This window comes from Palaemon carinicauda, chromosome 13 (assembly GCF_036898095.1).
Source record: "Palaemon carinicauda isolate YSFRI2023 chromosome 13, ASM3689809v2, whole genome shotgun sequence".
NCBI lineage: Eukaryota > Metazoa > Arthropoda > Malacostraca > Decapoda > Palaemonidae > Palaemon > Palaemon carinicauda.
In genome coordinates this window covers 132,245,412-132,268,494 of record NC_090737.1, presented here as the reverse complement: position 1 = coordinate 132,268,494, position 23,083 = coordinate 132,245,412, and the positions used below count along the sequence as shown (strand labels likewise).

The window sequence follows — 23,083 nt, the reverse complement described above, 5'->3', positions numbered from 1 at the left end:
AAGTACTTTACTGTTCACTGGAAAGTCATTTGATAGCAATCCACTAACATTAACTTTACACTTATTATGTTCATGAACAGACGATCACATTTATATGTTTAACAGAAACTCCTTAGTAATACAACACTCCTCAGAATTTTCTGGTGCATACTATCAAAGGCTTTTTCATAGTCCAAAAGTGCCATAGAAAATGGCTTCTAGAATTTACATATTGCTGTACATGTCTTAAAATGAAAATTGGTCAGTACAAATTATACATTTTCTAAATCCTGCTTTTTCATCTCTCAGCTTTTCATCAATCTTTCTCTCCAGTCTCTTTAGACGGAGCATACTATATATTTTCATGACAATTGACGAAGTGTGATTCCTCCGTAAACATTGCAATCAGTCGGACCTCGCCTCTTTTTCGTCATTTTCACCAACAATCCTAGCTCCCATTTATCAGGTTTTGCCTCCACGCCATATTCTACAAAATAATCTTGTTAGTATTCTGGGAGTTGCTTCATTACTCAGAATATTTCCATTCAAGGCATATTCAAATAAGTCTGCTCAATTTTCTCTCTCACCCTCTCTCTCGGGAGAAAATTTTAGTAGTTAGAAAATTTAGTTTTTTTCATTATTAATAGAGATATTGATTTGGCTTCTTCTCTGCTGATTAGATTTGTTACTCAAATTATGATTGAACGATTTTTGTAGATTTGATCAAAAGGAACATGAAGGTACCCTTTTTTGGGGTAAGAGTTAGAAAACACAAGAATTTTTATAAGATTTTATATAACAGACAGAAAAGTTTAGTGAATGAATTTGGAAGAAATAAAAGTTTTTAATATTTATTAACGGTATTTTATAAAATATGGTACCTTAATATCTGTAAAGTGGCACGTGGCCGGAAAGCACCTTTCTTTGCGATTTGAATATTTCAGTAATGATTTTCCATTGTTAATCATATATACAATTGGTGTCTGCCGTGTTCTTTTTGCTCGCCAATCTTTTCCAGCTGAACGAGCAGAGATTTTGGGCTACACTCCATCTGGTTGCACTGTTGTTGCCAGATCCCTGCCTGTGGTTTTCCCACTTCTGACGTAATCAATCCTCGTTCTCATTACTCAATGAGATCTGGTATCACTGTTTGTCCCTCGGGCTTACTCGACTGTGTGGATAGGCGGTATATCTGGACCGTGGAATAGGCCTTTACCAATTATGAGGTATATGGCGAGTGATCAAGGGTGTAGATGACGTCATAGACTGCTCGATCTGATAACTAAGTGAGAATTCCAGTCAAATCAAGAGTGACCGCCCTGATTTTGCCCCTCTGGTGGAAGATGCTCAAATTGCAGAATAATTCAAGTGACTCAAAGATATACCCAATCATATAAACTTATAGAACAAAAACCTACTACCATGCAGATGGTATTCAAGGAAAATTCCAAGTAAACAGGCTAATGTTAACGAAATAAGATTTTACTTCGGGAATCTTATGCCTGAAAGTTTCCTTCCTTGATAAAACTACAGAAACTGGAAAGATAGTTTGCTCTATTAAAATGCTTTAGTAAAAGGTCTCCACCAGGGACTACCCAGTTGAACAACAAATCAACTTGGACCTACGCTCCAGGCGGCTATCTCCATACTCAACATATCTGCACTAAGATTATAACTTTTTTTAAGTCCATTCCGCACAAGGTGCAAATTCAGGGAGGGAACTCCTAATTTGCCCATTATTCTTCTGCTTTGAAACAGTTACTAGATCAAACAACTTCAGGCTGGGAGTAGACAATCAAGTGAACTAATCTTTGCCAGGCCAGACGTCGAGCAGAGAGCAAAGTACCCTTCGATGGTTTGCTTAGAGTTTCATCGTCTATGGCTCCATCTACACTTGTAACGCATAAAACAAATTTGGTCAATAGTGTGTGCCCACCTTGCATTTGCCCGCTTATGGAAAGACTATCCAAATGAAAATACCGTAGTACCGTTACATTCCGATAAATTAAGATCTACTATATAGTCAGGCAAAATTGCTTTTTATTGCTAAAGATACAAGAGTGGTAATAAGCTGGTTGTTACTGCAGGCCAAACTATTTCCATTGAATTTAGGAGTTCAAAATCCTAAATTATTATATAAAAGTCGAAAGGTTTTTACCAAACTGTTCCGGGCGAATTTATTTCCACATCCTTTCCAGGTGCCATTGGATGTATGAAACTCCCTCAAAATATCAGTAAGATCTTTTTTTCTCCAGACCTTTTTTTCAAGAACACACCAAATTACAATAAGAATATTTATTACTCCAAAATTGCGAAAAGTTTGGTAATGTCATGCAAGACATCCAAACGGGGCTGTAGTTTCAGTACCAGCTCATTTTAGAGTAGTTGACACCACTAAAAGTTGATGGAATATAGTCCTTTAACTTGAGGTGGTCATATATCTTTAGTGCATTATACACACAATGAATTATAATACTAATAAGTGGTTAGTTATTTTTTATTTGACTTCATTTAATTATAAAAAAATATTTATGAGCTTCTGAACGTTTACATTTAAAGTACTAGTAAATCTTGTTTAAAGACTACTAACACTTTAGTTTCTTACCTAATATACATAGTAATCCAGACTAAGCCTCCTACTAGTTTCAACTTTCGGATTAGCAAAGTCTTATGCTACATTCTGGAATCATTCTCCAGCCTAAAATTGCTACTAATAATATCCAATACATTGGATATGGTGCAAAGCCTCCTACTAGTTTCAACTTTCAGACCAGCCAAGTTTTATGTCTCTCTCGAGTTATGTCAATTAATTAGAATTACACAACTAATGTTCAATACATAGATTCCATGCAAAGCCTCCTACTCGTTTAAACTTTCGAACCAGCCAAGCATGGTGATGCCGACGCTCTTGGCAAGATGTGGAAATAATTACACAACTAGTTCTTTATTATGTGACAGGTTAATGAAGGTTAAAGTTACATCTTCCACAAAGCTTTCAGAATTTTTCCCAATTGAAGATTTATAAAAGAATATTTTTTTTTTTGGTGCAGTTTAAAGTAACAATGAGTTTAAAATTAAATTCACCTAAAAAAATGTTTTAATTAATACTAATCCTTTCCACAGGAGATGAGGGGAAGTTTCATCATAATACTAATAGGGTCTCAGGAAGGTTAATACTGCTGGGCAGATTTATGTTAGCCTTAGAGAGATCAAAATAATTTAAACTATGAAAGATGCGCGAATTTATAGAAAAAAAAATAATAAGAGGTATTATAATGCGTGTAATAATATTTCCGTAGATATTAAATTTAAGTAACTTATTGGAATCCTTATATTAATCAAATAGAAAAAATTATAGAACAGAAACAATGACATTAAAAATCAAACTTTACATCCAGTAAGCCCAGTGCAGAAAAAAAAGAGAAATCTACAAAACTTGTTGATTTTAACAAAAATTAACCGGTATCTGTAGTCACCCAGTTTAAAATAAAATTTACGCCAAATAAGTATGCAAAAACAAACATTAACCCATCACTATTCAGTAGCTCATTCCGTCAGGTTTTCCCATTACTAGCAGGGGTAACCGAGAACCTGAACAGTGTTAGTACGTCCTAACTTGATTCCCTAACTTAATCCTTATTCCTAAAAATGTTGCAAAATCTTCAAATTTAAATTCCTAAAGAAATTCCGCATGCACCATCTCCCACGCAAACTGAAATTTATGCATTCAAAGATTTTGCAATGAACTAACCTAAACCTTACATAAAACCAGTACAAACATTTAACTGTATTATTGTGGAGTCTCCAAGAACCCTGCGCTAAAGGTAACAGGCAGGGTTGCAATGTTCCCGAAGTAAGGATGCATGTATTTAAGAGAGCCTGCCAATCTTTAAAACCTTGCAGCCTTTCAGTTCTTTGAAGTCTAGAAGAACACTTCTGAGCATTTGTTGGAAGAATCTGCTACCAATACCCTGTTGAACAAAGTCTGGACCTGAAAAAGAAGTAATAGGTTGTAGTGCAAGGTCAAAGAGCAAGCCGTTAATTACTAATTAAAATACTAAGATCCAAGTTCGGTGATTTATTTCAAACATGACCTGGAAGTAATAATTTCCTATTAGAATTAAATAACCATAATGTCGATAAAAGAAATTTTCCCGAGAATTGCCCTAGTTAAATGTTATAATTTTAATTATCTATATAGTATGTTTAGATGAATACCAGTAATAGTAGTAGGCATGTAACAATTTTGGGTAGCCAAATATTTAATAAAGGATGCATTCAAATGATCTAAACGGCAATTCTATAAAATAGCTCCGCCAACAAGGCCTGAAATTTAAGTACTTTCACTAATAAGATGAAGTTCAAGGTTCAGTTGGATATATAAATCAAAACCGGCGCTAGGTCTAGAAGTAGCTTAAAGAAAAATTTTAAATCCACCTGCTAACATTGTCCCTCGAATATTATATATCTAACATTGTCCCTCGAATATTATATATCTTAAATTACTATTCAGACCGAGCCCTTTCATGTTAAAAACATTGTCATTACTACAGACTATTCTACGTAGAAATAAGTCACCAAAATGTCCTAGTTCATAACCAAAAATTATTATCCACATTTTACTTGCGAGTAGCATTTTAAAACAAGAATTAAGCGACTAAACCAATAAGGCGACAGTTTTACTAATAAACTGAACCAATTTTACTTGGGACTGGCATTTTAAAACTATAATCACGCAACTAAACCAATAAGGCGACAGTTTTACTAAGAGACTGAACACTTTTTTGCCACTGCATACAATCTCTACAGCTATCTTTTCAGTCTTGAGAACCGTGGAGGATTTTGAAACAAGTTCTGGTGCAGTTCCTCATTTACCATCTACTTTGACATCAAAATCAGGATTTTCTCCCAAGTTCTTGTCTCAAGTGTTAATTGAATGCCATAAAATGGCTCTAATTAAGCAAGAACCCTTGAAATAATTGCCAAGTACATATAAAAGATAGATGAAAGAGTTTTAACAGTACAATGGTCAAGACTGATGTTTCACACCTTATCATTTGAATGAGAATTCCAATAGCATGTGGAGTCTATACCGGAATTTAGAGATTGTAGCATGTGGAGTCTATACCGGAATTTAGAGATTGAAGCTAAATTAAAGTCGAGCAACATTATACTGTGGCAGTAGTTAATGCAGAAAATATATTGGATATATAAAGTTTAGGACCCTAGAGATTGAAGCTAAATTAAAATAGAGCAACATTATACTGTGGCAGTAGTTAATGCAAAAAAATTGTTGATATATAAAATTTAGGACCCTAGAGATTGAAGCTAAATTAAAGTAGAACAATATTATACTGTGGCAGTAGTTAAATGCAAAAACTATGTTAATATATAAAATTTAGGACCCTAAAAATAAGTAGATATACAAGTCCCCTCAAGTCTTATTTAGTATATGAACTACAAACAGTTCTGATGGTATTTTAAGCACTATTTTCACCAAGACTAGTTTAAGGATTTAACAGTTCAGTCAGGGATTGATATTAAAGAATGGTTGTCTGGATAATTAAGTAACGAATTAGAGAAATGGTAAGCTTTCTGAACAGTTTAAAAAGCGACAGCGTATTGTTAAATCAAGAGTTAATATGAATGAATTGCGCTTATAAAATCACACTCACAAAATGAGGAACCCAACAGATTCTTAACAATGTTCACACAAGCCGAGACAATCAATGCCAAACATATAATAAAGTACATCAACTAAAGTCTGCTAACTTTTCTAATCAATGAAATTAACAAGCCGAGACAATCAATGCCAAACATATAATAAAGTACATCAACTAAAGTCTGCTAACTTTTCTAATCAATGAAATTAACAATGTGCATTCACAAATTGTGCATTCACAAATTGTACTTACAGCAAATAGAACACCACACAATAGAGGAATATTTGCCTTGGAAAGTTTTCCCCAGCCATGCAGCTGCCTCTTAGTCAGCTACATGTTAACTCGAAGTCGAGTCGGAGAGAACTGACTACCTTGTTTCTGGAGAAGTCAGAAGTAAAGATATGGACAAATTTCCAAAGACAAGACAGAAGACAATTGCTCGAAACAGCTATAAGAGTTGTATCTTAATTTGCATCTTTCAAAATCACTTAACCGTCAGTTGCAGTCATTTCATGGTTATATTTCCTGAATTTTAATATATTCCTATTTTAAATGTATAAATAAAGCAGGTGACTAAAAACTGAATATGTATATATATATATATATATATATATATATATATATATATATATATATATATATATATATATATATATATATATATATATATATACATATATGTGAAGAAATCACGAAAGCTGACACGTGATGAATATAAAAGGAAAAATGAAAAAGACTTGATTGGAGTTAGTACTTTCATCCACTCAGGACATTATCAAACTCAGCATTGCTGAGTTTGATAATGTCCTGAGTGGATGAAAGTACTAACTCCAATCAAGTCTTTTTCATTTTTCCTTTCGTGGCTATAATACATATATATATATATATATATATATATATATATATATATATATATATATATACCCACACACATATATATATACATATATATATATACATATATATATATATATATATATATATATATATATATATATATATATATATATATATATATATATATATATATATATATATATATATATGAACAAATCATATTTGAAATTTTACAGTTTTCCTAATCGAGCTTGAATAGTTCACAGATAATAGTGATTGGTTTGTTAAAGGTGTAGTGAAACATTAAATTAAATATGTCTATTTTGTTATTTATTTTAACTCTTTATAATCCCCTTCATTATAATTATATATACACACACTATTTATCAAAATCATTGTCATTATCTCCTACGCCTATTGACGCAAAGGGCCTCTGTTAGATTTTGCATACCATCTCCTAACTTCTCTCTGCATAACAAAATCCATGAAGTGTGTAAACAACATAGGTGACAACGTATTCCCTTAAAGTACTTCACTGTTCACTAACATTATTTTGCACTTATTATGCTCATGAACAGACGATCAAATTTACATGTTTAAGAGGAACTCCATAATAACTCAAGACTCCTCAAAATTGTCTGGTGCATACTATTAAAGGGCTTTTCATAGTCCAAAAGTGCCATAAAAATGGATTGTATATTTTACATATTACTGTACATGTCTTAATTGGTCAGTACAACTCATAACTTTTCTAAATCCTACTTTTTCATCAATCTTTCTCTCTAGTATCTTTAGAAGGAACATACTATATATTGTCATGACAACTGACGTAAGTGTGATGCCTATGAAAATATTGCAATCAGTCACACCTTCTCTTTTTTACTATTTTCACCAACACTGCTAGCTCCCATTCATCAGGGTTTGCCTCCATGTAATATTCTACAAAATAATCTTGTAAGTATTCTGGGAGTTGTATCACTACTCAGTATATTTCAATTTGAGGCATATTCACATAATTCTGCTAATTTTTCTTACCAAAATACACCCCCCCCCCCCTCTCTCTCTCTCTCTCTCTCTCTCTCTCTCTCTCTCTCTCTCTCTCTCTCTCTCTCTCTCTCTCTCTCTCTCTCTCTCCCTCTCTCTCCATGCCCATAATTCAGGATTTTTCAAGCAATTTCTTCAATTGCTAATTATAGTAGTTTGAAAATCTAGTTTTTCCATTACTGATTGAGATATTAATTTGGCTTCTTCTCTACTGATTATATTTGTTACTCAAATTATGATTAAACGATTTTTGTAGATTTATGTTAAAAACATGAAGGTACCCTTTTTAGGATAAGAGTTAATAAACCCATAAGATTTTTTATAGGATTTTATATAACAGACAGAAAAGTTTAGTGAATGATTTTGGAAGAAATAAAAGTTAACTTATTAATGGTATTTTATAAAATATGGTACCTTAATATCTGTAAAGTGGCACGTGGCCGGAAAATCACTTTCTTTGCGATTTGAATACTTCAGTAATGATTTTACATAGGAAATCAAATATATACTATTGGTGTCTGCAGTGTTCGTTTTGCCCGCCAATATTTGGCAGCTGAATGAGCAGAGATTGTGGGCTACATTCCATCTGGTTGCACTGTTGTTGCCAGATCCCTGCCTGTGGTTTTCCCACTTATGAGGTCATTATTCCTCGTTCTCATTACCTAATGAGATCTGGTATCACTGTCCCTCGGGCTTACTCTGTGTGGATAGGCCTTTACCAATTATGTGGTATATGGTGGGCGATCAAGGGTGTAGATGAAGTCAGACTGCTCGATCTGGTAACTGAGAATTCCAGTCAAATCAGAGTGACCGCCCTGAATTTGCCCCTCTGGAAGATGCTCAAATTGCAGACTAAGACAAGTGACTCAAAGATATACCCAATTATATTAAACTTATAAACCAAAAACTTACTACCATGCATATGGTATTCAAGGAAAATGCCAAGTAAACATGCTAATGTTAACGAAATGAGATTTTACTTCTGGAATCATATGCTTGAAAGTTTCCTTTTTGGCTATAACTACAGAAACTGGAGCTCTGTAGTTTGCTTGATTAAAATGCTTCAGTAAAAGGTCTCCACCAGGTTTTACAGTTTAACAAACACTTTCCAAATCAATTTGAATCCACGCTCCAGGTGACTATCTCCATTCTCTGCAGTCACTGTTTTTCTCAACATATCTGCATTAATATTAGGAAAAACTTTTTAGGCCCCTTCCGCACAAGCTGCAATTGCATGGCAGGCACTCTTGATTAGCCCATTATTCTTTTGCTTTGAAACGGTTACCAGATCATACAGTTTCAGGCTGGAAGTAGACAATCAAGCAAACTCAACTTTGCCAGCCCAATTGTCTAGCAGAGAGCAAAGTACCCTTCAATGGTTTGCTCAAGAGTTTAATGTCTATGGCCTCATCTACACTCTTCGTAACCCATACAACAAAATTGGTTAGAGACTGCCCGTCTTGCATTGGCCCTCGTATGGAAGGGGACTATCCAAATGAAATTATTATAATATCGTTAATTCCAATAAATTAAGATCTTTATATAGATAAGCAAAATTGCTTTTTATTGCTTAAGATACTCTACTCTAGTGGTAATAAGCTGGTTATTACTGCAGCCCAAAATACTTTCATTGGATTTAATAAGTAATTTAGGAGACTCTTAAAATTTCTATAAGATGTTTTTTTCGCATATTTTTTTTTCACGACCAAATTACAAGAAAAATATTCATTACTCCAAACTTGCAAAAAGTATGGTAAGGTTTCCTCATAGTTTGGGATTGAGGAGTGTCCAAGATAGCCAGACGACGTTGTAGTTACTGTACCAACTCATTTGAGAGTAAGTTGAATAGAATATAGTCCTTCAACCTCAGGTGGTCATAGATCTTAAATACATTATACACAAAGGAATCATAATACTAATAAGTGGTTAGATTTTTTATTTGACTTCATTTAATTATAAAAAATATTTATGAGCTCCTGAAAGTTTACATTTAAAGTACTAGTAAATCTTGTTTAAAGACTACTAATACTTTAGTTTCTTACCTAATATACATAGTAATCCAGACTAAGCCTCCTACTAGTTTCAACTTTCGGACTAGCCAAGTCTCATGCCTCATTCTGGAATCAGTCTCCAGCCTAAAATTACTAGTCATAATATCCAATACATTGGATATAGTGAATATCCAATACATTGGATATGGTGCAAAGCCTCCTACTAGTTTCAACTTTCGGACCAGCCAAGTTTTATGTCTCACTCTCGAGTCAATGTCGATAGTCTAGAATTACATAACTAATGTCCAATACATAAGATTCCATGCAAAGCCTCCTACTCATTTAAACTTTGGGACTTGCCAAGCATGGCGGTGCCGACGCTCTCATCATGAATTACAAAACTAGTTCTTGATTATGCGACAGGTTAATGAAGGTTAAAGTTACATCTAGCACAAAACTTTCAGAATTCACTCCAATCTAAAACTCAAAGGAATTTATATAAAAAAAAAAAAAAAAAAAAAAAAAAAAAAAAAGTGCAGTTGACAACAGAATGGTTGGCAAATTTAAATTTATCCATAAAATCTGTATCAAAACAGATAATCATAATACCGATAATGTCTCAGGAAGGCTAATACTGCAGCGCAGATTTATATTAGCCTTAGAGGGATCAAAATAATTTATATAAGAAAGCTACGCGAAATTTAAATAACTCATTGGAACAATAATATTAAGTAAATAGACAAATTTATGAAACAAACAATGCCATTAAACACTAAATAAACATTACATCCAGAAAGCCAAGTGCAGAAAGAAAAATCCTACAAAACTTCTAAATTTGAACAAAAAATAACTGGTGTACGTAATCTCCCAGTTTAAAAATTTAAGCCAAAAATGTATGCAAAAACAAACATTAACCAGTCACTATTCAGTAGCTCATTCTGTCAGGTTTTCCCATTACAAGCAAGGGTAACCGAGAACCTGAACAGTGTTAGTATCCCTAACTTCATCCTTAGTCCTAAAAATGTTGCAAAATCTTCAAATTTAAATTCCTAAAGAAACTTCGCATGCACCATCTCGCACGCAAACTGAAATTTATAAATTTAAAGATTTTGCAATGAACTAACCTAAACCTTACATAAAACCAGTACAAACATTTGACCGTATTATTGTGGAGTCTCCAAGAACCCTGCGATAAAGGTAACAGGCAGGGTTGCAATGTTCCCGAAGTAAGGATGCATGTATTTAAGAGAGCCTGCCAATCTTTAAAACCTTGCAGCCTTTCAGTTCTTTGAAGTCTAGAAGAACACTTCTGAGCATTTGTTGGAAGAATCTGCTACCAATACCCTGTTGAATAAAGTCTGGACCTGAAAAAGAAGTAATAGGTTGTAGTGCAAGGTCAAAGAGCAAGCCGTTAATTACTAATTAAAATACTAAGATCCAAGTTCGGTGATCTATTTCAAACATGACCTGGAAGTAATAATTTCCTATTAGAATTAAATAACCATAATGTCGATAAAAGAAATTTTCCCGAGAACTGCCCTAGTTAAATGTTATAATTTTAATTATCTATATAGTATGTTTAGATGAATACCAGTAATAGTAGTAGGCATGTAACAATTTTGGGTAGCCAAATATTTAATAAAGGATGCATTCAAATAATCTAAACGGCAATTCTATAAAATAGCTCCGCCAACAAGGCCTGAAATTTAAGTACTTTCACTAATAAGATGAAGTTCAAGGTTCAGTTGGATATATAAATCAAAACCGGCGCTAGGTCTAGAAGTAGCTTAAAGAAAAATTTTAAATACACCTGCTAACATTGTCCCTCGAATATTATATATCTAACATTGTCCCTCGAATATTATATATCTTAAATTACTATTCAGACCGAGCCCTTTCATGTTAAAAACATTGTCATTACTACAGACTATTCTACGTAGAAATAAGTCACCAAAATGTCCTAGTTCATAACCAAAAATTATTATCCACATTTTACTTGCGAGTAGCATTTTAAAACAAGAATTAAGCGACTAAACCAATAAGGCGACAGTTTTACTAATAAACTGAACCAATTTTACTTGGGACTGGCATTTTAAAACTATAATCACGCAACTAAACCAATAAGGCGACAGTTTTACTAAGAGACTGAACACTTTTTTGCCACTGCATACAATCTCTACAGCTATCTTTTCAGTCTTGAGAACCGTGGAGGATTTTGAAACAAGTTCTGGTGCAGTTCCTCATTTACCATCTACTTTGACATCAAAATCAGGATTTTCTCCCAAGTTCTTGTCTCAAGTGTTAATTGAATGCCATAAAATGGCTCTAATTAAGCAAGAACCCTTGAAATAATTGCCAAGTACATATAAAAGATAGATGAAAGAGTTTTAACAGTACAATGGTCAAGACTGATGTTTCACACCTTATCATTTGAATGAGAATTCCAATAGCATGTGGAGTCTATACCGGAATTTAGAGATTGTAGCATGTGGAGTCTATACCGGAATTTAGAGATTGAAGCTAAATTAAAGTCGAGCAACATTATACTGTGGCAGTAGTTAATGCAGAAAATATATTGGATATATAAAGTTTAGGACCCTAGAGATTGAAGCTAAATTAAAATAGAGCAACATTATACTGTGGCAGTAGTTAATGCAAAAAAATTGTTGATATATAAAATTTAGGACCCTAGAGATTGAAGCTAAATTAAAGTAGAACAATATTATACTGTGGCAGTAGTTAAATGCAAAAACTATGTTAATATATAAAATTTAGGACCCTAAAAATAAGTAGATATACAAGTCCCCTCAAGTCTTATTTAGTATATGAACTACAAACAGTTCTGATTGTATTTTAAGCACTATTTTCACCAAGACTAGTTTAAGAATTTAACAGTTCAGTCAGGGATTGATATTAAAGAATGGTTGTCTGGATAATTAAGTAACGAATTAGAGAAATGGTAAGCTTTCTGAACAGTTTAAAAAGCGACAGCGTATTGTTAAATCAAGAGTTAATATGAATGAATTGCGCTTATAAAATCACACTCACAAAATGAGGAACCCAACAGATTCTTAACAATGTTCACACAAGCCGAGACAATCAATGCCAAACATATAATAAAGTACATCAACTAAAGTCTGCTAACTTTTCTAATCAATGAAATTAACAATGTGCATTCACAAATTGTGCATTCACAAATTGTACTTACAGCAAATAGAACACCACACAATAGAGGAATATTTGCCTTGGAAAGTTTTCCCCAGCCATGCAGCTGCCTCTTAGTCAGCTACATGTTAACTCGAAGTCGAGTCGGAGAGAACTGACTACCTTGTTTCTGGAGAAGTCAGAAGTAAAGATATGGACAAATTTCCAAAGACAAGACAGAAGACAATTGCTCGAAACAGCTATAAGAGTTGTATCTTAATTTGCATCTTTCAAAATCACTTAACCGTCAGTTGCAGTCATTTCATGGTTATATTTCCTGAATTTTAATATATTCCTATTTTAAATGTATAAATAAAGCAGGTGACTAAAAACTGAATATGTATATATATATATATATATATATATATATATATATATATATATATATATATATATATATATATATATATATATATATATATATACATATATGTGAAGAAATCACGAAAGCTGACACGTGATGAATATAAAAGGAAAAATGAAAAAGACTTGATTGGAGTTAGTACTTTCATCCACTCAGGACATTATCAAACTCAGCATTGCTGAGTTTGATAATGTCCTGAGTGGATGAAAGTACTAACTCCAATCAAGTCTTTTTCATCTTTCCTTTCGTGGCTATAATACATATATATATATATATATATATATATATATATATATATATATATATATATATATATATATATATATATACCCACACACATATATATATATACATATATATATGTATATACATATATATATATATATATATATATATATATATATATATATATATATATATATATATATATATATATGAACAAATCATATTTGAAATTTTACAGTTTTCCTAATCGAGCTTGAATAGTTCACAGATAATAGTGATTGGTTTGTTAAAGGTGTAGTGAAACATTAAATTAAATATGTCTATTTTGTTATTTATTTTAACTCTTTATAATCCCTTTCATTATAATTATATATACACACACTATTTATCAAAATCATTGTCATTATCTCCTACGCCTATTGACGCAAAGGGCCTCTGTTAGATTTTGCATACCATCTCCTAACTTCTCTCTGCATAACAAAATCCATGAAGTGTGTAAACAACATAGGTGACAACGTATTCCCTTAAAGTACTTCACTGTTCACTAACATTATTTTGCACTTATTATGCTCATGAACAGACGATCAAATTTACATGTTTAAGAGGAACTCCATAATAACTCAAGACTCCTCAAAATTGTCTGGTGCATACTATTAAAGGGCTTTTCATAGTCCAAAAGTGCCATAAAAATGGATTGTATATTTTACATATTACTGTACATGTCTTAATTGGTCAGTACAACTCATAACTTTTCTAAATCCTACTTTTTCATCAATCTTTCTCTCTAGTATCTTTAGAAGGAACATACTATATATTGTCATGACAACTGACGTAAGTGTGATGCCTATGAAAATATTGCAATCAGTCACACCTTCTCTTTTTTACTATTTTCACCAACACTGCTAGCTCCCATTCATCAGGGTTTGCCTCCATGTAATATTCTACAAAATAATCTTGTAAGTATTCTGGGAGTTGTATCACTACTCAGTATATTTCAATTTGAGGCATATTCACATAATTCTGCTAATTTTTCTTACCAAAATACCCCCCCCTCTCTCTCTCTCTCTCTCTCTCTCTCTCTCTCTCTCTCTCTCTCTCTCTCTCTCTCTCTCCATGCCCATAATTCAGGATTTTTCAAGCAATTTCTTCAATTGCTAATTATAGTAGTTTGAAAATCTAGTTTTTCCATTACTGATTGAGATATTAATTTGGCTTCTTCTCTACTGATTATATTTGTTACTCAAATTATGATTAAACGATTTTTGTAGATTTATGTTAAAAACATGAAGGTACCCTTTTTAGGATAAGAGTTAATAAACCCATAAGATTTTTTATAGGATTTTATATAACAGACAGAAAAGTTTAGTGAATGATTTTGGAAGAAATAAAAGTTAACTTATTAATGGTATTTTATAAAATATGGTACCTTAATATCTGTAAAGTGGCACGTGGCCGGAAAATCACTTTCTTTGCGATTTGAATACTTCAGTAATGATTTTACATAGGAAATCAAATATATACTATTGGTGTCTGCAGTGTTCGTTTTGCCCGCCAATATTTGGCAGCTGAATGAGCAGAGATTGTGGGCTACATTCCATCTGGTTGCACTGTTGTTGCCAGATCCCTGCCTGTGGTTTTCCCACTTATGAGGTCATTATTCCTCGTTCTCATTACCTAATGAGATCTGGTATCACTGTCCCTCGGGCTTACTCTGTGTGGATAGGCCTTTACCAATTATGTGGTATATGGTGGGCGATCAAGGGTGTAGATGAAGTCAGACTGCTCGATCTGGTAACTGAGAATTCCAGTCAAATCAGAGTGACCGCCCTGAATTTGCCCCTCTGGAAGATGCTCAAATTGCAGACTAAGACAAGTGACTCAAAGATATACCCAATTATATTAAACTTATAAACCAAAAACTTACTACCATGCATATGGTATTCAAGGAAAATGCCAAGTAAACATGCTAATGTTAACGAAATGAGATTTTACTTCTGGAATCATATGCTTGAAAGTTTCCTTTTTGGCTATAACTACAGAAACTGGAGCTCTGTAGTTTGCTTGATTAAAATGCTTCAGTAAAAGGTCTCCACCAGGTTTTACAGTTTAACAAACACTTTCCAAATCAATTTGAATCCACGCTCCAGGTGACTATCTCCATTCTCTGCAGTCACTGTTTTTCTCAACATATCTGCATTAATATTAGGAAAAACTTTTTAGGCCCCTTCCGCACAAGCTGCAATTGCATGGCAGGCACTCTTGATTAGCCCATTATTCTTTTGCTTTGAAACGGTTACCAGATCATACAGTTTCAGGCTGGAAGTAGACAATCAAGCAAACTCAACTTTGCCAGCCCAATTGTCTAGCAGAGAGCAAAGTACCCTTCAATGGTTTGCTCAAGAGTTTAATGTCTATGGCCTCATCTACACTCTTCGTAACCCACACAACAAAATTGGTTAGAGACTGCCCGTCTTGCATTGGCCCTCGTATGGAAGGGGACTATCCAAATGAAATTATTATAATATCGTTAATTCCAATAAATTAAGATCTTTATATAGATAAGCAAAATTGCTTTTTATTGCTCAAGATACTCTACTCTAGTGGTAATAAGCTGGTTATTACTGCAGCCCAAAATACTTTCATTGGATTTAATAAGTAATTTAGGAGACTTAAAATTTCTATAAGATGTTTTTTTCGCATATTTTTTTTTCACGACCAAATTACAAGAAAAATATTCATTACTCCAAACTTGCAAAAAGTATGGTAAGGTTTCCTCATAGTTTGGGATTGAGGAGTGTCCAAGATAGCCAGACGACGTTGTAGTTACTGTACCAACTCATTTGAGAGTAAGTTGAATAGAATATAGTCCTTCAACCTCAGGTGGTCATAGATCTTAAATACATTATACACAAAGGAATCATAATACTAATAAGTGGTTAGATTTTTTATTTGACTTCATTTAATTATAAAAAATATTTATGAGCTCCTGAAAGTTTACATTTAAAGTACTAGTAAATCTTGTTTAAAGACTACTAATACTTTAGTTTCTTACCTAATATACATAGTAATCCAGACTAAGCCTCCTACTAGTTTCAACTTTCGGACTAGCCAAGTCTCATGCCTCATTCTGGAATCAGTCTCCAGCCTAAAATTACTAGTCATAATATCCAATACATTGGATATGGTGCAAAGCCTCCGGACTAGCCAAGTCTCATGCCTCATTCTGGAATCAGTCTCCAGCCTAAAATTACTAGTCATAATATCCAATACATTGGATATGGTGCAAAGCCTCCTACTAGTTTCAACTTTCGGACCAGCCAAGTTTTATGTCTCACTCTCGAGTCTATGTCAATAATTTAGATTTACATAACTAATGTCCAATACATGGACTCCATGCAAAGCCTCCTACTCATTTAAACTTTCGGACTTGCCAAGCATGGCGGTGCCGACGCTCTCATCAGGAATTACAAAACTAGTTCTTGATTCTGTGACAGGTTAATGAAGGTTAAAGTTACATCTTCCACAAAGCTTTCAGAAATCTCTCCAATCAAATGTTTATAAAGGGAATTTATATTTTTTTTTGGTGCAGTTAAAAGTAACAATGAATTTCAAATTAAATTTAGCTAAAATTTTTTAAATTAAAACTGATCCTTTACACAGGAGATAAGGGAAAGTTTCATCATAATACTGATAGGGTTTCAGGAAGGCTAATACTGCTGGGCAGATTTATATTAGCCTTAGAGAGATCAAAATAATTTAAACAATGAAACACACTAATTTATAAAAAAAGAAAATTAAGAGACTATAATAAGTGTAATAATATTTCCGTAGATACTGAATTTAAATAACTTATTGGAACCATTATATCAAGTAAAAGGAAAAATTTATGCAATAGAAACCGACATTGAAAATTAAACGTTACATCCAGAAAGCCCAGTGCAGAAAAAAAAAGAGAAATCTACAAAACTTCTAAATTTGAGCAAAAATGGACTGGTTTCCGTAATCGCCCAGTTTTAAGATTTACGCCAAAAAATTTATGCAAAAACTAACATTAACCAGTCACTATTCAGTAGCTCATTCAGTCAGGTTTTCCCATTACTAGCAGGGGTAACCGAGAACCTGAACAGTGTTAGTATCCCTAACTTCTTCCTTAGTCCTAAAAATGTTGCAAAATCTTCAAATTTAAATTCCTAAAGAAATTTCGCATGCACCATCTCGCACGCTAACTGAAATTTATGCATTCAAAGATTTTGCAATGAACTAACCTAAACCTTACATAAAACCAGTACAAACATTTGACCGTATTATTGTGGAGTCTCCAAGAACCCTGCGCTAAAGGTAACAGGCAGGGTTGCAATGTTCCCGAAGTAAGGATGCATGTATTTAAGAGAGCCTGCCAATCTTTAAAACCTTGCAGCCTTTCGATTCTTTGAAGTCTAGAAGAACACTTCTGAGCATTTGTTGGAAGAATCTGCTACCAATACCTTGTTGAACAAAGTCTGGATCTGAAAAAGAAGTAATAGGTTGTATTGCAAGGTCACAACACAAGCCATTAATTACCAATTAAAATACTAAGTTCTAAATACAGATTTATTTCAAATATAACCCTGGAAGTACTTTCCTATTAAAATCAAATCACCATAATGTCAATAAACAATGTTATCCTGGTATACCGACAATTGCCCTATTTTAAGCTATAAGTTTTGAGTTACCAAATATTTAATAAAGGTTGCATCTGAGCGCTTTTCAGTTTTAGACTTCAAATAGTCTAAATGGTAATTCTATAAAACAGTTCCGCCAGCAAGTTATAAAGTTTAAGTGCTTTCACTAAAAAGATGAAGTCCAAGGTTCAGTTGGATACATAAATCAAACCGGCGCTGGGTCTAGAAATGTTTTAAAAATAAATATTAAACACACCTCCAAACATGTTATTTTTATTAGTAAAATAAATTTTTGAATATACTTACCCGATAATCATGTAGCTGTCAACTCCGTTGCCCGACAGAATTCTATGGAGGGATACGCCAGCTATCACAATACTAGAAGGGGGTGTACTCACCAGCGCCACCTGTGGCCAGGTACTACAGTACTTCTTGTTGCCACCTCCTCAATTTTTCCTCGGTCCACTGGTTCTCTATGGGGAGGAAGGGAGGGTCAATTAAATCATGATTATCGGGTAAGTATATTCAAAAATTTATTTTACTAATAAAAATAACATTTTTCAATATTAAACTTACCCGATAATCATGTAGCTGATTCACACCCAGGGGGGTGGGTGAAAACCAGTGTACAAGATTAAAGGATAGCTAAGTATCCCTATTTCATATAACAGTTATCTCAAATAACAATGAAATAATAAGTACCTGGTAAGGAAGTCGACTTGAACCGTTACTCTGCCTCTTTTTTAAGTTAGTCTTCCTTACTGAGCGCAGCGTTCCTCTTGGAGGCTGAATCAACTCAAAGGTGCTAAAGTATATAGGGCTGCAACCCCTACTAAAGGACCTCTACACAACCTCTAACCCAGGCGCTTCTCAAGAATGAATTGACCACCCGCCAAATCAAAAGGATGCGGAAGGCTTCTTAGCCTACCGTAACAACCATAAAAACAACAATAAAAGTATTCAAGAGAAAGGTTAAAAAAGGTTATGGGATTAAGGGAATGTAGTGGCTGAGCCCTCACCTACTACTGCACTCGCTGCTACGAATGGTCCCAGGGTGTAGCAGTTCTCGTAAAGAGACTGGACATCTTTAAGATAAAATGATGCAAACACTGACTTGCTCCTCCAATAGGTTGCATCCATTATGCTCTGCAGAGAACGGTTTTTATTAAAGGCCATCGAAGTAGCTACGGCTCTTACTTCGTGGGTCCTTACCTTCAGCAAAGCAAGGTCTTCCTCCTTTAAATGAGAATGGGCTTCTCTAATCAGAAGCCTTATATAATACGAAACCCCATTCTTGGACATGGGCCTCGAAGGTTTCTTGATGGCACACCATAAGGCTTCCGACTGTCCTCGAATAGGTTTTGACCTATTAAGATAAAATTTGAGAGCTCTGACAGGGCAAAGAACTCTCTCTAGCTCGTTACCTACCATGTTGGAGAGGCTAGGTATTTCAAACGATCTAGGCCAAGGACGTGAAGGAAGTTCGTTCTTAGCTAAGAACCCGAGCTGTAAAGAACATGTTGCAGATTCGGTCGTGAAACCAATGTTCTTGCTGAAGGCATGAACCTCACTGACTCTTTTCGCTGTTGCAAGGCAGACGAGAAAAAGAGTCTTGAGGGTAAGGTCCTTGAAGGAAGCTGACTGGAGAGGTTCGAACCTAGGTGACATAAGGAACCTTAAGACTACGTCTAGGTTCCAGCCTGGAGTGGGTAGACGACGCTCTTTAGAAGTCTCAAAAGACTTAAGGATGTCTTGAAGGTCCTTGTTGGAAGAAAGGTCCAAACCTCTGTGGCGGAGAACTGAAGCCAACATACTCCTGTATCCTTTAATCGTAGGGGTTGAAAGGGATCTCTCATTCCTAAGATGTAATAGGAAGTCAGCTATTTGGGTCACAGAGGTATTGGTAGAGGATACTGCATTGGCTCTACACCAGCTCCGGAAGACTTCCCACTTAGATTGGTAGACTCTACGAGTGGATATCCTCCTTGCTCTGGCAATCGTACTGGCTGCCTCCTTCGAAAAGCCTCTAGCTCTAGCGAATCTTTCGACAGTCTGAAGGCAGTCAGCCGAAGAGCGTGGAGGTTTGGGTGCAACCTGTCTACGTGAGGTTGACGTAGAAGGTCCACTCTTAGAGGGAGAGTCCTGGGGACGTCGACCAGCCATTGAAGTACCTCTGTGAACCATTCTCTTGCAGGCCAAAGGGGAGCAACCAGCGTCAGCCGTGTCCCTTCGTGCGAGATGAACTTCTGAAGGACTTTGTTTATTATCTTGAACGGTGGAAATGCGTAAAGGTCGAGATGGGACCAGTTCAGCAGAAAAGCATCCACATGAACTGCTGCTGGGTCTGGAACTGGGGAACAGTACAACGGAAGTCTCTTGGTCATGGAGGTGGCAAACAGATCTATGGTAGGCTGACCCCACAAGGTCCAGAGTCTGTTGCACACGCTCTTGTGGAGGGTCCATTCCGTGGGAATGACCAGATTCCTTCTGCTTAGGCGATCTGCTGAGACGTTCATGTTGCCCTGAATGAACCTCGTGACTAAAGCGAGGTTTTGACTTCTTGACCAAATGAGGAGGTCCCTTGCGATCTCGTATAGGCTCCTCGAATGGGTCCCTCCTTGCTTGGAGATGTAAGCCAAGGCTGTGGTGTTGTCGGAGTTCACCTCCACCACCTTGCCTAGCAGGAGGGACTTGAAGTTCAACAGGGCTAAGTGAACTGCTAGAAGCTCCTTGCAGTTGATGTGGAGCGTTCCCTGTTCCTCGTTCCACGTTCCCGAGCACTCCAGTCCGTTCAAGGTCGCGCCCCAGCCCGAGTCCGATGCATCCGAGAAGAGATGAAGATTGGGGGTCTGAATAGCCAACGATAGGCCCTCCTTGAGAAGGAGATTGGTCTTCCACCACAAGAGAGTGGTCTTCATCTCTTTGGTGACTGGGATAGAGACTGCTTCGAGAGTCAAACCCTTGTCCCAATGAGCTGCAAGATGGAATTGAAGAGGGCGGAGGAGGAGTCTCCCTAGCTCGACGAACAGGGCCAGCGATGAAAGGGTCCCTGTGAGACTCATCCACTGTCTCACCGAGCAACTGCTCCTCTTCAGCATGCTCATGATGCAATCTAGGGCTTGGCTTATCCTTGGGGCCGATGGAAAAGCCCGAAAATCCTGACTCCGAATCTCCATTCCCAGGTACACAATGGATTGGGAGGGAATGAGCTGAGACTTTTCTAGGTTGACTAACAGACCCAGTTCTTTGATTAAGTCCAAAGTCCAGTTGAGATTCTCCAGACAGCGACGACTCGTGGAGGCTCTCAACAGCCAGTCGTCTAAGTAAAGGGAGGCTCTGATGTCCGATAAGTGGAGGAATTTTGCTATATTCCTCATCAGATGCGTAAACACCATAGGAGCTGTGCTTAGGCCAAAACACAGGGCTTGGAATTGGTAGACAACCTTTCCAAAAACGAATCTCAGGAAAGGTTGGGAGTCTGGATGAATAGGAACGTGAAAGTAAGCATCTTTCAGGTCCAACGAGACCATCCAGTCCTCCTGCCTGACCGCTGCTAGGACCGACTTCGTCGTCTCCATCGTGAACGTCTGCTTGGTGACATAAGCATTGAGCGCGCTGACGTCCAGCACCGGTCTCCAACCTCCTGTCTTCTTGGCCACCAGAAAAAGACGGTTGTAGAAGCCCGGGGATTGATGGTCCCGGACTATAACCACTGCCTTCTTCTGTAAAAGGAGCGACACCTCCTGGTGCAACGCTAGCCTCTTGTCCTTTTCTTTGTAGTTGGGAGAGAGGTTGATGGGAGATGTGGTCAGAGGGGGTTTGCGGCAGAATGGTATCCTGTAACCCTCCCTCAGCCAACTGACAGACTGGGCGTCTGCACCTCTCTTTTCCCAGAAGATCTTGAGTCTGGCTCCTACTGCTGTCTGGAGATGTTGAGAGTCAGTTTTTTCCTTTAGAAGCCTTGGAACCTTTCCTAGACTTGCTCCTGGAAGAGTCTGGACGGGAGCTTCCTCGGCTGGGGGCTCTACCACGAAAGGGCGGAATAAACCTCGTGCCAGGGGTATCAGCCACTGGGGTGCGATAAGTCCTGGGGACTGAGGTAGCAACCTTAGTCTTCCGAGCCGATGAGGCCACAAGATCATGGGTGTCCTTTTGTATCAGGGCCGCAGACAAGTCCTTAACAAGCTCTTCGGGAAAAAGGAACTTCGAGAGCGGAGCGAAAAGGAGTTGAGACCTTTGACAAGGTGTGATGCTGGAGGAAAGGAAGGTACAAAGCTGCTCCCTTTTCTTAAGAACCCCTGACACAAACATCGAAGCAAGCTCGCCAGATCCATCCCTAATGGCCTTATCCATGCAGGACATCAAGAGCATGGCAGAGTCCTTGTCCGCAGGGGAGGTCTTCTTGCTAAGGGCCCCCAGGCACCAGTCTAGGAAATTGAACATCTCAAATGCTCTAAAAACACCTTTCAGAAAGTGATCAAGGTCTGAGAAGGTCCAGCAAACCTTAGAGCGCCTCATTGCTCTTCTACGAGGAGAGTCTACCAGACTTGAGAAGTCAGCCTGGGCAGAGGCAGGTACTCCCAAGCCTGGTTCCTCTCCTGTGGCAAACCAAACGCCCGCTTTAGAGGTGAGCTTAGTCGGAGGAAACATGAAGGAAGTCTTTCCAAGTTGTTGCTTAGACTGCAACCACTCCCCTAAAATCCTTAACGCTCTCTTAGAGGACCTTGCTAAGACGAGCTTAGTAAACGTAGACTTAGCTGGCTGCATGCCCAGCGAAAACTCAGATGGCGGAGAGCGGGGGATAGCAGAGACAAAGTGGTCTGGGTATACCTCTCTTAAAAGAGCCAAGACCTTACGAAAGTCAATAGGAGGCGGAGAAGACTTGGATTCATCCACGTCTGATGAGGGATCCAGGTGTGCAGCCTCATCATCAGAAACCTCATCACCAGAGTGTAGCGAAGAGATCGGTAAGGTATGCTGAACAGCAGAATCAGCACGAGCTGGAACAAAAACACTTGTGGTTTCCTCCTCAAGTCTCTGTTGAGGGAACACCTGAGGCTCAGGCTGCAAAGGCTGATCCAAAGAAGTAGCAGAAGGTAGGCGCATGGGTGGAGG

The 23,083-nt window shown here is 36.5% G+C and overlaps 1 long non-coding RNA gene across 4 annotated transcripts in view; it reads right to left on the bottom strand.

The window, feature by feature from the left end:
* Positions 1 to 2,462: 2,462 nt before the first annotated feature.
* LOC137652438 (uncharacterized) overlaps positions 2,463 to 23,083 on the bottom strand; it is a 57,845-nt gene continuing 37,224 nt past the window's right edge. For 3 of the 4 annotated variants that reach the window (XR_011046282.1, XR_011046285.1, XR_011046284.1), the window contains exon 2: positions 2,463 to 3,970. This is a non-coding gene — a long non-coding RNA (uncharacterized lncRNA). Of the gene's footprint in view, positions 3,971 to 5,894; positions 6,025 to 23,083 lie in introns of those variants that run through there. The other variant, XR_011046283.1, reaches the window with a different exon arrangement.